We start from the raw sequence: 12,386 nt of genomic DNA on the forward strand, positions 1-12,386 counted from the left end.
GAATTTGGGGGTTAAAGGAGGCTGCACATGATGGAATTTGGGGGGTTAAAGGAGGATGCACATGGTGGAATTTGGGGGGTTAAAGGAGGCTGCACATGACGGAATTTGGGGGGTTAAAGGAGGCTGCACATGATGGAATTTTGGGGGTTAAAGGAGGATGCACATGGTGGAATTTGGGGGGATTAAAGGAGGCTGCACATGACGGAATTTGGGGGGTTAAAGGAGGCTGCACATGATGGAATTTGGGGGTTAAGGAGGACTGCACATGATGAAGGAGGAGTTGGGCTGCACATGATGAAGTGGGGGAGTTGGGCTGCACATGATGAAGTGGGGGAGTTGGGCTGAACATGATGAAGTGGGGGTAAGGAGGACTGCACATGAAGTGGGAGGTAAGGGGGACTGCACATGATGGGGGACTCGTAAGCTTGCAATCTATGAGGTTGCATAATAACCAATTATATATTGATTGTGGGTGGACCTCTGTATTCAGATGTGTAGTGTAGAAGAAAGGGAAAAAGTGGGGAATGTGCTCTAGATAACTGTGTTTTTTTTATGCAGAGGCGAGTCCTGGCTGGAAGAAGCGATGGCGGTCTGTGCTGCATGAATGAGAAAAGCAAAGATGAAGGACTTCAGCTAGAGACGTCACTGGTGAGTCAGTGTATTACCTGTGCACTGACACTATACACTGTATACTATATACAGAGCTCCTGTATATAATGTCACTGGCAGTGGTGATCACTGTATTACCTGTACACTGGCACTTTTTACAGAGCTCCTGTGTATAATGTCACTGGTGATCCCTGTATTACCTGTACACTGACACTATATACAGAGCTCCTGTGTATAATGTCACCAGTGATCACTGTGTTACATGTACACTGACAGTAAATACAGAGTTCATGTAAATAGCACTTAGTATTGTGTTTTTTTTTAAATTAATGCATTTACAATTGTATTTATATATTTATATCCTTCAAAGGCCCATACATGTCGTTGCACAGTAGGGGCATTACTACTTTCTGTGGGATTTTGGGGGGTGGGAGTAATCCTAGCAATGACACAATTGATTAAATATTGGGGTCAGTGGTCCACACTGCAGGTGCACACAGAGTGGGGAGTTTTTGTAGGTAGGGAATAGATGGGGAAGAAAGGTTTAAAGGAGCACCTAAGAAAAGTAACTACTGTTAAAGATCTAGCAAAAGGCATAAATTGTTTAAATTTGTTTAGAAGTTTACAACTTACAGAGAAGCAAATTTATCAAAAGTTTCCCTGATATATTGCACTTTCTCTATTTTGCACTAGTGTTTTTATAAAGTTTACATAGTTTTTTTCTAAATAAAATATTTGGGTCTCTGTGGTCCCTGCTGTTTTACTGTCACCACATGATTTGCTCCACAAGGGGGCCCACTGAGGTTCTGTCGCCCAAGGGCCCATGAAAACCTGGAGCCGGCCCTGGAAGGACCCCTTGAACACAAAAAAGTTGTGTGTGAGGGTGAACTCCAGTAGCTCCAGCAGGAGTCCCCTAAGTCCAATGGACATTGTTGAAGTTTGTAGAAAGAATTTCACCGCGGCAATGCCGTCCTTATGTCTAATGCTAGTGTAAAGGGACTCCACATCTGCTGAAACTAGTAGAGATTCACCCTCAAAATGGAGGCCGTCGACCCGGCGGAGCAGCTCACCGGTATCCCTAAGATAAGAAGGGAGAGCCGTCACGAGGGGCTGGAGGTAGAAATCTATCCACGAGTTCACATGCTCAAGATAATTTCTCCTCCCTGAAACTATTGGTTGACCGGGTGGTGACTCCAGGTCCTTGTGAATTTTGGGAAGGAGGTAGAACGTGGCTATAGTGGGGTCATTAATGAGAAGGGAGGAGGCAAGTTCCTTGGTGATAATATCACCCTCCAAGGCATCCTTCACAATAGATTCAAGCTGACCCGAATATGCGCTCAGGGGATTATAAGTCAGTTTTTTATAACAAACAGGATCACCAAGTTGCCTGAAGGCCTCCCTCTCATATGACCCCACTGGCCAAAGGACAACATTCCCTCCCTTATCAGCAGGTTTAATTACTATACCAGGGAGGTTTTTAAGATATTCAAGTCATTCACGCTCCTTACCAGATATCGGCACGCTTTGCTGAACGGGGTTATAGCAGACGTAACATCAAAAAAGCCTACCATAGGGCTAAGTATTCCACTCGTAATCACCTGCTATATAAATCACAGGATGGGGGTAGAGCCAATAGTGGTGATCAGCTTCGGTTTATTACCACATTCAATCCCCAGGCTGATAGAGTGAGATCTGCACTTACCAAAGCCTGGCCCATCTTACAAACCGTCCCTACCATTAATAAATTCCTTCCCAAGAGACCCCTCCTTACATTTAGACGAGCTAAAAATCTGAGGGATCTCCTAACTAAGAGTCACTATACTGGACAGGGACCTAGAACTTTTTTAGACGATATACCAGTCCCAGTGGGCTCGGGCCCATGTGGGCGATGTGTCACATGTCCCAATATGGACAGATGCGGCAATTTTCACAATTCTAGTGGGTCTAAGGAATATACTATCAGGAGGCGCATTACATGCACCTCCAGGTATGTTATTTATTATGCTACCTGCCCGTGTGGACTGATATACGTCGGGATGACCACGAGACTCCTGAAAGTCAGGATTAGGGAGCACGTGTTGGGGATTGAGGCGGCTGCCACTCAGAATGATAAATCCCTATTGAAAACCATCCCAAGACATTTTGCTACCTTTCATAATTGTGATGGGTCACTTCTGAGAGTCCGTGGTATTGACATGTTAAATGTCAATATCCGCGGTGGGAATATGTTTAAACGTCTCGGTCAGTTAGAGACACGATGGATCTGGTTGCTCAATACAGTACACCCATTGGGTCTAAACGAAAATATAAGCTATGCTCCGTTTCTGTAGTCGTCACGCTGCTGTGCCTCTATTTGCCTCTCCGCATCATGTTGTTTTTACTGTGATTTTAATTTGTATTTTTATGTCTTTGTGATTTAGGACCCATATCTGTATATATTGACGGTTGGCTACCTGTATCTAACTGGCTAAACCAGGAAAGAAGAGATGTGGAATAAGAAGGGGACTGTTCAACCCTATAGGAATGTTCAGACGCTGTCTGCACCTATTGGATATTTTTGTCCATCATATGGCTACTTAAGTGTGATTATTTGTACTATATCCCCTATTGGACGTACTTTGACTATATTCTCACTAGTATAGTGTACTAGTATGCTGTATATGGGAATTCCCTTTATTTGATTATTCACTACCTGTATTAGTGTGGTTATTCGTAATTTAAATATACAGTTGTTCTTGTATACCTAATGTATATTCTATCTGTGATAATATATAGTATCATTCTTATACTGTTTAATGTAGCCTTATACCAGCACGAGGTGACATTATGTTCATTGTCACCTTATGTGCCTATGTACCCATGTATGTTTTAGATCTTATCTTTCTTTTCCTGTTAGGTCTAGTTGTGGTTCATTTTTCACTGTCCTCGTGTATTTCCTTTCTATGGACAGATCGCGAGATACATACATGCCTTTATTAATATATGCCACTAGCCTGTATTATGCTTGGTGTTCATGCCCCTCTTGCTGCCCTTTGTAAAAATGGCCGCCGCTCATCATAGATCCATCTGCGCAAGCGCGTGCTGCTCCAAATCTGCTCCGGCTGCTGATCATGTACTTCTGGTTCACGTGGGGCCCCGTGTGCTTCCGGTCATCGCTCGATCTGTTGCTGGGCGGACGTAGGCAGCGCTGCACAGCTGAATACCGTGTTCCAATATTGGGTCTGTTGTAAATTAGTCTGATTTGCCCACATACTATTATGCGCCCCCTGAGGAAGGTATACGTGCCGAAACGCGCGTCGGGGTGATCTGATGTCCCCTGGGCTGGTCCGGATTCCCTGCAGCAGGTATATGTTCACTATTGTGCTTTTTGTTATGTCTATAGCCACATCACTGCTGGGTACTTCTGGTTATATTAGGTCATAGATATCGTGGCTGTTTGATACTCATTATGCACTGATTCCTTGCTATGCTTTATGCCCGTTTAGTTACATGGGCTGTTTCTGGACCATCCCTGGGGACATTAGACCTTGGGTGACTAGTTTTTCCATGTTGCCTTAGGCATTTTTTTCATCTACTGGTCTCACCGTATACTGTTTGGTCTTTTATTCGTGTATTTTTACTATTTACTAATAAAAAGTGTTTTTTGGATTCTATGACTGCATCTTTTTTGCTCTTAGTCTATTATGCGTTGGCAGTTATCCGCATTGTCCATGCTTGGGTGGTGTATTGACCTGGTTATATAGTGACAATAGTGCAGTGATTTATATGCACCACCAATGATGTTTATTGGAATTCCTATGCTTATCTATATTTCTGTGTTATGCACAGGTATTTGTTCTAGTACGATGGACTACCGGGCCAAAGAAAAAAATATGGCTCAATCAACTGGACCAAACCTTCGTTGTTGGTGGGATTGGTGCACAGCAGTGTGACGACGATAGAATCAATGAGAATCTGGCCCTGATAAGGGATTCATTACTTAAACGCTCTAAATTGTGGAGGAACCGTATCTTCCTAGAAAAATGTACCACTAATAAGATGATTCCGAGGAGCCTACGGGTCCGCGTAATACCTACATTTCCCATCAGTGATGATAATTTTATTAAAAAATGGGAAGAAGCGAGCAATCTGTGCTCGTTTACTCTAATGCAACTTCTGATTAATCTCAATACAGCAAACATTGAGGAACTAGATAGGAAGATTGATGAACTGCAGACTGTCGTTAAGGCTGATTGCCCTAAGGAGAAGCTACATCAGTTTGATGTACAATTGGAGAAATCTTTGGATTCCCTGACTAAAAAGATTCAAGAAAATCAGCTGTCCAAATATAACAGGGATACCAAGGATTACCAGACAAATAGGGTGTACTTATGGAGGAAAGCCAATCTGGCACGAATTCCTTCTAACACATCTATTTCCTCCGTAAGTGGCCAGTCAGATGTTTCTGCCTCCTCTGGATCTACCCGTCTGAGAGACCACTCCTACCACCCTTATAGAAGGCATTCTAGACATCAGATCGAGCCTGAGAACACAAATAGATGGGTAATTAATTTAAGTCATCATATACTTACTCCTGCTGATTTGTCTCTACTGGGTAGGGGTCTCTCTTTCTCACCCACACCTGACTTTGATAGGTTCACGGTTGTCAAAGACCTAAACTTATTTGCAAGGTCGTTGTTGTTGAGACGTCATTTTTTTAATAATGTGAGCAATTTACTTTTCCCAACAGAAGAAGAACAAGCTACGTTGAGGATATTGGAGGAGCTGGCAGTGGAACACATCCACGAGGGGGGTAAGATTCCTCCCTCTATACGTTCCCGGTCTAATAAGTTTCCTCCCCTGGCGATATGCTCTTGTATCGATCTATTCGTCCGGGTGGTGACCCAGGACCTATGTCAAATTCCGAGATTTTCTCGAATAGATAATCTATCTGGTAAGGAGCGTGAACGACTTGAATATCTTAAAAACCTCCCTGATATAGTAATTAAACCTGCTGATAAGGGAGGGAATGTTGTCCTTTGGCCAGTGGGGTCATATGAGAGGGAGGCCTTCAGGCAACTTGGTGATCCTGTTTGTTATAAAAAACTGACTTATAATCCCCTGAGCGCATATTCGGGTCAGCTTGAATCTATTGTGAAGGATGCCTTGGAGGGTGATATTATCACCAAGGAACTTGCCTCCTCCCTTCTCATTAATGACCCCACTATAGCCACGTTCTACCTCCTTCCCAAAATTCACAAGGACCTGGAGTCACCACCCGGTCAACCAATAGTTTCAGGGAGGAGAAATTATCTTGAGCATGTGAACTCGTGGATAGATTTCCACCTCCAGCCCCTCGTCACGGCTCTCCCTTCTTATCTTAGGGATACCGGTGAGCTGCTCCGCCGGGTCGACGGCCTCCATTTTGAGGGTGAATCTCTACTAGTTTCAGCAGATGTGGATTCCCTTTACACTAGTATTAGACATAAGGACGGCATTGCCGCGGTGAAATTCTTTCTACAAACTTCAACAATGTCCATTGGACTTAGGGGACTCCTGCTGGAGCTACTGGAGTTCACCCTCACACACAACTTTTTTGTGTTCAAGGGGTCCTTCTACCTACAGCTCCAGGGGACAGCCATGGGCGCGGCCTTCGCGCCGGCCTATGCTAATCTGTTCCTGGGGCTGTGGGAGAGGGACCTCTTCCTGTCAGACAGGCTGCCATCGATGGACCGCATCCCTTTTTGGGTGCGGTACATCGATGACATTTTCCTGGTCTGGCAGGGTGAGGCCGTGGACCTGGGGCAGTTCATCGGTCTCCTTAACAGCAACGACCTTAACATCAAACTCACATGTGTCTGGGATAGATCTAAGATTAGTTTCCTTGATGTAATGGTTGGTAAGGATGAGACCGGGTATATAAATACTGATATATATCGTAAGGCTACATCCACCAATATGGTTCTACATGCCTCGTCCTGTCATCCCCGGCACACGTTAACCTCTATACCTGTTGGACAGTTCCTCTGTTTACGGAGGATCTGCTCAACAGAACATGATTTTGAGAAACGTGCCATGGAATTATCGGCACGCTTTGCTGAACGGGGTTGTAGCAGACGTAACATCAAAAAAGCCTACCATAGGGCTAAGTATTCCACTCGTAATCACGTGCTACATAAATCACAGGATGGGGGTAGAGCCAATAGTGGTGATCAGCTTCGGTTTATTACCACATTCAATCCCCAGGCTGATAGAGTGAGATCTGCACTTACCAAAGCCTGGCCCATCTTACAAACCGACCCTACCATTAATAAATTCCTTCCCAAGAGACCCCTCCTTACATTTAGAGGAGCTAAAAATCTGAGGGATCTCCTAACTAAGAGTCACTATACTGGACAGGGACCTAGAACTTTTTTGGACGATATACCAGTCACAGTGGGCTCGGGCCCATGTGGGCGATGTGTCGCATGTCCCAATATGGAGAGATGCGGCAATTTTCACAATTCTAGTGGGTCTAAGGAATATACTATCAGGAGGCGCATTACATGCACCTCCAGGTATGTTATTTATTATGCTACCTGCCCGTGTGGACTGATATACGTCGGGATGACCACGAGACTCCTGAAAGTCAGGATTAGGGAGCACGTGTTGGGGATTGAGGCGGCTGCCACTCAGAATCATAAATCCCTATTGAAAACCATCCCAAGACATTTTGCTACCTTTCATAATTGTGATGGGTCACTTCTGAGAGTCCGTGGTATTGACATGTTAAATGTCAATATCCGCGGTGGGAATATGTTTAAACGTCTCGGTCAATTAGAGACACGATGGATCTGGTTGCTCAATACAGTACACCCATTGGGTCTAAACGAAAATATAAGCTATGCTCCGTTTCTGTAGTCATCACGCTGCTGTGCCTCTATTTGCCTCTCCGCATCATGTTGTTTTTACTGTGATTTTAATTTGTATTTTCATGTCTTTGTGATTTAGGACCCATATCTGTATATATTGACGGTTGGCTAGCTGTATCTAACTGGCCAAACCAGGAAAGAAGAGATGTGGAATAAGAAGGGGACTGTTCAACTCTATAGGAATGTTCAGACGCTGTCTGCACCTATTAGATATTTTTGTCCATCATATGGCTACTTAAGTGTGATTATTTGTACTATATCCCCTATTGGACGTACTTTGACTATATTCTCACTAGTATGGTGTACTAGTATGCTGTATATGGGAATTCCCTTTATTTGATTATTCACTACCTGTATTAGTGTGGTTATTCGTAATTTAAATATACAGTTGTTCTTGTATACCTAATGTATATTCTATCTGTGATAATATATAGTATCATTCTTATACTGTTTAATGTAGCCTTATACCAGCACGAGGTGACATTATGTTCATTGTCACCTTATGTGCCTATGTACCCATGTATGTTTTAGATCTTATCTTTCTTTTCCTGTTAGGTCTAGTTGTGGTTCATTTTTCACTGTCCTCGTGTATTTCCTTTCTATGGACAGATCGCGAGATACATACATGCCTTTATTAATATATGCCACTAGCCTGTATTATGCTTGGCGTTCATGCCCCTCTTGCTGCCCTTTGTAAAAATGGCCGCCGCTCATCATAGATCCATCTGCGCAAGCGTGTGCTGCTCCAAATCTGCTCCGGCTGCTGATCATGTACTTCCGGTTCACGTGGGGCCCCGTGTGCTTCCGGTCATCGCTCGATCTGTTGCTGGGCGGACGTAGGCAGCGCTGCACAGCTGAATACCCTGTTCCAATATTGGGTCTGTTATAAATTAGTCTGATTTGCCCACATACTATTATGCGCCCCCTGAGGAAGGTATACTTGCCGAAACGCGCGTCGGGGTGATCTGATGTCCCCTGGGCTGGTCCGGATTTCCTGCAGCAGGTATATGTTCACTATTGTGCTTTTTGTTATGTCTATAGCCACATCACTGCTGGGTACTTCTGGTTATATTAGGTCATAGATATCGTGGCTGTTTGATACTCATTATGCACTGATTCCTTGCTATGCTTTATGCCCGTTTAGTTACATGGGCTGTTTCTGGACCATCCCTGGGGACATTAGACCTTGGGTGACTAGTTTTCCCATGTTGCCTTAGGCATCTTTTTCATCTACTGGTCTCACCGTATACTGTTTGGTCTTTTATTCGTGTATTTTTACTATTTACTAATAAAAAGTGTTTTTTGGATTCTATGACTGCATCTTTTTTGCTCTTAGTCTATTATGCATTGGCAGTTATCCGCATTGTCCATGCTTGGGTGGTGTATTGACCTGGTTATATAGTGACAATAGTGCAGTGATTTATATGCACCACCAATGATGTTTATTGGAATTCTTATGCTGATTTAGAATCAGCCACCTTTACGGGTTAAAATGGTAATAGCAGACAAGGAGTGGTTATTTCTTCCCCAGGGGATACTGTGAAAGTGGATATTGTGTCCTGGACATCGAAGAGTAAGAGGTGTCTTAGAGAGTCTCCTGTCAGACTGAAATTAGACAATCTGTGTAGACCGGTTCTTCCTGGGAAGCGATTGCTGTAATTATAGAAGCAGTCAGGACAGCCAGGAGAATCTTTATTACCTCAAGATAGAAGTGAGAGAGCTACAGCACCGGACTCATTCCCCTCTCCCCACCTCACTGCATGAGAAAGGCAACGTTCTTCTTAGGTTAAGACACTGTGTGTGACGAGAAGTTATCTGTGAAAAGAAATGCCCGAAACACCGTGTCTGCGAATTGAGATACTGATTTGGCTTTTATCCTAAGTCATATTGCACAACTCGTTAAAGGGTTGATTGTGACTTGTAGGATCGCTACTTCCAACAGGTGGCGCTATAGATTTAAGTCCTCTTTTTCTCAGAAGAGGCAATTTGCATATCTGTGAAGAGACTTTTATATATGTTGATGAAGCATTGCATGAAGAGAAATTATTCTGTGTGATGAAAAGATGCTTAAATAAAACCCCAGTGATCAACTTCAGCTCAGAACTGTGTCATAGCTGTGTACCATTACCTCCCCTCTACTGAGAAGAATTCTAATTAATGGTCATCCCGAGGATTCCAACAAGAACTCATGTTTCCTTTGAATCACCCTCATATCCTGAGTGGCGTGTGTGCAACATACAGAAAAGGGACAATATAGTCAAGCAGAAGAATAATTGGAAAATAAGCAGAGGTCAGAAACAGGAATTTGTAAAAAAAATAATAGTACCAGAGTACTGAGGTGTGAAACAGGGTAAGCAGAACCGATAACTAGCAGTGGTAGACAGGGATTCAGGAGTTTATATAGTAAACAGCCTGTCCTGGGCTCTCCCCCATGCTCGCTGCCTGAGCAGCACCACGAGTCCCAGGGAAATAAACAGGATTATGATGTTGTCATCCGATGTTGCTCATAAAAAAAGTTATCCCTCTTGCCCAGGGCAAATATTCAATTCATGCTCCAGCATGGTCAAGGTAGTAAAGTGGATAGTTGACCATTCTACTGACACCAAACAACCGGGTACATTTTCTATAGGAAACGTTAACTAGATGCCCAAAGCAATCAAGTAGGTTCTAGCTCTCATATTTAGAAGCCCCTGTACCTAAATAAAAGGGTGCTCAAAAAGGTTGTTCTTCTCCTAGAATCCCCACTGATCGGCTGTGAACTGTGAGCTAACCTAGCAGTAAGTGCTTAATTTTCCTGCAGTGCCCCCACAGGGGAATTGGAGCATTAAATCATGACCAACTGGTTGTCTGTGTAATACAGGACAGGCTGGGACCTCCAGAGGGAGACGTTCTGAATAGAGAATAACACATAAGCATCCTGAATAGAGGAATTGTTACCCTCTAACTCAGAAAACCCTAATAGGATAATTCAAATTAGGTTTTCTAATCCAGATTTAAGTGTGGACAATTGATAGTCTTAGTGGTCGGGGTCTGACAAATTGATTTTCTAAGTTGTGGAATACACCTCACATCACGGCTCGAAAACCTATTGATTCTCATTAAGAAAGAGCCGCGGCGTTCTGCATGCAGCACCTGAAAAACTCACGGCTCCTTTCCTTCTGAAGTCAGCGGAGTCACAGGATCACAAATCTCCAAATTAACTCTCAATTTGCTTTGTTGACTTATTAGAAGATTACTTTGAGCAGGAGTGCAATTAATTCTGCTCCACAATAATTACCAAAAATCTTAAACTTCTCATATTCTTAAAAGCAGCCGAACAATTGTGGATTTTTGGCTCCAGAATTACAATTAGGGGATTACAGTGAGTAGTTGAGTTCTCTAAACAATTATCTAACTGAAGCTAAGGTTACATAATGAGGAACGTTGACATATCTGTGGTGTTTCAGCTCCATTCACTGTTTATTTCCAGCTCCTGTGGAACCTGATAACAGCTGATCGGTGGAGGTGCCAGGTGTTGGACCTCTATCTATTTGATATTGATGACCTGTAAAGTTGCCAAGAGCAATAGTCATGAACAAGCTGCTGCTGGTTTACAGGAAACCAGTGTCCCAGTCCTAGTCTGCTGTCGGGTGTGGGGTGCAACACACTCATTTCTAGGCCGCAAACCTCTACTGTCTCCAGAGCTCCATCCTCAGGAGCAGCTGCACACAATTCAGGGAACACCAAGTTCATTGCAACAAGCAAACGTTGACTGGTCTGTTCAAGTTCATCAGATTGAAACATGTGGGATAAGGAGCACCACTTCATATTCCTTACTTCCTCCCTACAACTCATCTTCAGTCCTACGAATCGTTCGTCCTGGACTATCCTTAAGTCCACTGACTCAGTCAACCTCTTGGATTTCTGGTCTACTTCAGCAGTGCACATGAGATCCACTACCTTAAATCTACATGGATCCATCTCCGTCTTCCACTGTACACGTGAGGACAGGATGTGCCTGGTAGCCCCTATGCCAGACCTTGGGCTCCGAATGTGGCAGGAACATCCACTCGGGATTCCAGTATGGCTTTCCACTTTTTTGAAGGACTGGTACATGCTGACCCTAGCAGCCCACTGTTCTTGAACTTGACCTTGACATGGTACTTCCCTATCTGAGTCACTACTAGGAAATGCCCACTTTTTACTAACACTAGACCCCACCCACCAGGCTAGTTCTATACATTAACTATAACCTATCCCATAGACTAAACCTATTTTCCTTATCTTATGTCCTATACCATTGCTAGACCATTTAACTATATGAACAGTCATCTAACAATATACCATCCCAAGTCTCATCACATGCTAACCCTTCACTGTGCACTACTCACATTGTATATTAACACTTTATATTACCATCACACAATGTAAAATGTAGCGCTGATGCGAGCACATCTGCATGGTGTCCCCTTTTGCCTCCATACAGGGACGCAGGCTTACTCACTGCCCCAGCCTCGCTGCGTGGTCTCCAGGCATGTCCCTCCTACTTCCTGCTATGCGCACCTCAGTCCTGGTAGCTCACCTAGTGTGCGCGCTTTCCCATAATATTAGGGGCAGCGAGCGTATTTTCCTTAATGCCCTCAGCTTGTTGCTGAGAGGCATTTAGAATAAGTACTACACCTGCAAGATGGCTCACAGCCAATAGCTGTATAGCTTGTATAAAAGACTCCCTCTTCCCTAGGAAGTCACCAAGAAACGTGTAAAGTCATTAGTGACTTATATCCCTGGTCCCGGTATGGCCAGCCTTGTATCTAAAGTTTCCTGGTCTCAGTGTGGCCAGTCTGGTATTCAAAGGTCCCTGGTCTTGGTGTGGCCAGATCTGCATCCAAAGTTCCCTGGTCCTGTGTG

General features: G+C 43.9%; 1 long non-coding RNA gene across 1 annotated transcript in view; it reads right to left on the reverse strand.

The window, feature by feature from the left end:
- Positions 1 to 12,386, reverse strand: part of LOC143770350 (uncharacterized) — a 62,798-nt gene that overhangs the window by 40,791 nt on the left and 9,621 nt on the right. The gene's annotated exons all lie outside the window — the stretch shown is intronic.

The sequence above is a fragment of the Ranitomeya variabilis genome, chromosome 4 (genome assembly GCF_051348905.1).
Source record: "Ranitomeya variabilis isolate aRanVar5 chromosome 4, aRanVar5.hap1, whole genome shotgun sequence".
Lineage (NCBI taxonomy): Eukaryota > Metazoa > Chordata > Amphibia > Anura > Dendrobatidae > Ranitomeya > Ranitomeya variabilis.